This window comes from Cavia porcellus, unplaced genomic scaffold (assembly GCF_034190915.1).
Source record: "Cavia porcellus strain 051 isolate PalLab524CR breed Dunkin Hartley unplaced genomic scaffold, mCavPor4.1 scaffold_10, whole genome shotgun sequence".
Lineage (NCBI taxonomy): Eukaryota > Metazoa > Chordata > Mammalia > Rodentia > Caviidae > Cavia > Cavia porcellus.
This window is the reverse complement of record NW_026947493.1, coordinates 22,867,037-22,870,675: the sequence shown is the minus strand read 5'-3', so window position 1 is coordinate 22,870,675 and position 3,639 is coordinate 22,867,037.

Genomic DNA, 3,639 nt, shown 5'->3' with positions numbered 1-3,639 from the left:
TTATATGTTCTCATCAAGGAATATGAGAAAGACTTTTTAAGTCTTCAAATAATTGTGTAATTGCTTCTCATATTTGAGAGAATCTTTTTTGAACTTTTAGGAAAAAATATATATAGAAAAAGGGGTGAGCTATATTTTTTATCTGAAAGAAAGCATCTCAGGTTCATCCCTGTTTTCTTGGGTTTTATCATGTATCGGGAGATACTTCATGCAGGGTTACCTGTTCCAATAGCAAAATTGTCAGATTTATGTACTGCTTGAGCAGAAAGCCTTTGTACTAGATAAGAATTATTCCTGTGAATGAAGGTTTACTTTATAAATTGTCATTTTTCTTTCTCCTCTTGAGGATTTTAGAGTTTTAGAATGATGCTTTTTAAATAAGGAAACATTTTTTAACACAAAATTTGGTACAGAAGAGAACTTTCTAAGTATGCAAATAATATGCAAGTAACTTTTAGATTTGACTCAGATTCTAAAGTAATGGCATCACATTAATGAAAATGCCTGAATTTTTAGTACCATGCATCAGAACCCAAAATACACAAGTCAAGACTGTAGTCAATAGCAACTGTAATAATTACCAGTACTGACAAATCAGGTAGAGGTCAATGTCAAAGTGCTTACTGAAACAAAAGATCAATGGAAAAATTGGCACTGTGAAAACTGTTTATTCTAGTTTCTACCGTACTAAAAATTTCCATTCATTCACCCTGAGTTAGAATAAAAATTTTTGAGACAAGTCATTCTCAATTATAGGTCTAGTCTGATATGTCTAGAGTAAAGACGTATGTTTGTGGTTGTTACTGGAACGTTCTCTAGGGAAAATAATTTATCTCCCCTCTAAATTTTATTGATTCCTATTTTAATAAAGTTCAACAAGACAAGTGCATTTAACATAAGAAATGTTTACAAAAACTCATATTAGTGATTATTTTAATATTTCTGTTGAATCTGTTTTCCAGAAATAAATCCCAATGTATCACATCTTACCTGCAGGAAATATGAGTTTAATTTATCATCATATGACCTACAGCTTTTATCCAGGATCTAACTGGAACTCAAATTGAAGGTCTTGTGAAGGTTATCTGTGTAATGGGAACTGATAGGTGCATACCTCTATTTTTTTCATTCTAAAATTATAGTGAACTTAGGAAAAATGTTTGTATATTCTGCAATTTTTTCTTCTATATTCTTCTTGTTACCTTCTTTCTATGTCCCACATGAAAATATTTAGAAGCAGAGTAACTAAGGACATTCACCCAGCCACCTCATTTCCTGGTTTTACATTCTTTATTTGCGTTATAATTTGTATGGTTTTGGCAGGTCTATATACTTTCTTCCTTTCTTTTCTTTTGCTTTTTTTTTTCTTTATTTTATTTTATTTTGCACTAGGGATTGAACTCAGAACTTTGCGCTTGCCAGGCAGGAACTTTAGCCACTGAGCTAATTCCCCAGCCCCCATGCACTTTCTATGCCTCAAGAATGAGTAGAATCACAATGGCATCTCATTGATAAGGCTGTGATATGGATTAAGTGACATGCGTATCTCAAGCATTTACAAGAGTCCCAACTACAGTCAAGTGCTATGTGTGTTTAGGATGATGATGATAATCAATACCAGGAGATTTGTGACTCGGCCCTTCTATTTTTGTTCCTGTGCTCCTAGAAAGAACTTTAAAAAGAGTACAATTTATCACATATATCTTTAGAAGCAGCATGATGTGCAGAAAAGGAATGGAAGTTGGACTCACAGAAACCTAGATTCCTATCTCATCTCTTACCAAGCTGTTTACACGAGGACATAGTACGTATGGGCTTTCAGCTTCCATTTTCTCATTTATAGGGGACAAAAGTATCTGCCTCAAAAGATCTTTATTGATAGCAAAGTAAGTTACTCCATCTAAAATATCTAACACTTTGGCTAGGAGCTCAAAATTGTCAAAAATGTGCAGTTTTCTCTCCCATTCTGTCACTGAATGATGTATGTTTGTTTTTGCTTTCTGGCTTCTATGAATAGCCTTATGTTATGCTTCAATTTCTTTTTGCTCAGCAAACTTACTTATCCTTTATCTCAACTCTTTAAATCCTTAATCCTTGCTCTTTTCAGGGAAGGCATGTGTAATCAATTCAACTGGGGCATTAGAGTCTAAGAGTTATATCTTCCAGCATAATCCCTTAATCCTTAGGGAGAGAGAGGGGGAGGGAAGGATGGAAGGAGAGAGAGAGAGAGAGAGAGAGAGAGAGAGAGAGAGAGAGAGAGAGAGAGAGAGAGAGAGAGAGATTATACACGTGTGCATTTAGTCTGCCATGGGTTTAACCAAAATTCATTGAGAACTCACCTTTACACTGAAACTGTGTAGGTCATAGGATTAAAGAGGTAAGTGGTTTTGTCTTGGCGGGATTTGCATTCCAGTGTAGGGGATGGAGGTGTGAATGAGTGCTTAGAAAGCACTGAAGAGTGTGAAAGGAAGCCTCAGGGAGCGGCAGCAGATCCATCTGGTGGAGCAGCTGGTCAAGTATTTAGAGAAAGTGGGGATTTCTGAGTCTTATAGAAGAGGCAAGAGTTGGTTTTACAAGAAAGGGATAAAAGAATGGAGTGGGGCAGGTGATTGGAGCAGAGAGGGGTCACACAAGCAGAGCACTGAGGAGGACAGAAAAGCACTGTGGTGGCAGTGGGACTTAGAGGCTGAAATCAGAAAAACCTGAAGCTTTAGAGAGGTAAGAGATAGAAGATGAAACACTGCGAAAGTGACAATATAGATACATTGTGACAATGAGTGCATTGATATGAACAAATCTGAGTTACTGATTGGAGGTTACCTGGAGACTAGACCTGAGGAGGGCAAGAAAGAGAACTAGCAGGCAGGTCAGGATGCTGGTAGGACAGGTGCCTCTGATGGAGGGGGCAGGGATGGGAAAGACTGAGAGAAGGGAATGGACCAGAGGGGTGATAATCGTGCTTCACAAAATTGGCAGGTCTGTGTGACCACAGAGATGTGGGAAAAAGAGAAAAACTTGTAAAGGAGCTGAGGGATGAAGGACATGGAGGAGGCAAATATACAGCCCTTCTTTCTGGTTAGAATGGCCAGCTAGAGGTAGGAGACAGGCTTTGTAAAGGGATTACAGACATAGTTGTTGAAAGGGGGTTAAAGTAATCTCCAAGTATCAGCAGGGGGCTACTGAGAGTTTACCCTCATGTCAAAATCTAGGGCTTGAATTTAGTCCTAAAATCAGCTCACAGTCTCAGGTAGCAGAGACAGGTACCTAGGGAAAGCCAATTTTAAAAACCTCCCCATTTTTTATTTGACTCACCCCAATCTATCTGGAGCCACCGCCTCTGCCTAGCATTTTGTCTCCTCTCTGGGCATGGCAGGCAATCTCTCAGGAAGCGCATGTCACAAGTGTTGGAGTGTACCTGTACAGATGCTGCTTTGTCTTTTGGGGACACTGGGGCATATAATATCAAAGTGTCTTTTCCCAGAACATTCTAGTTTTCTCAAATAGGGGGGGAGGGGGATGTCTCTGTGGGAGGTGGCCTCAGAGAAGTAACATGAAATTCTTAGAGAAGCTTGAAATTTCAGCTGCCTTGAGAGCCTGTGTGCCTTCCCATGGTGTCTTGCTGTCTCCCAGATCTTTCAG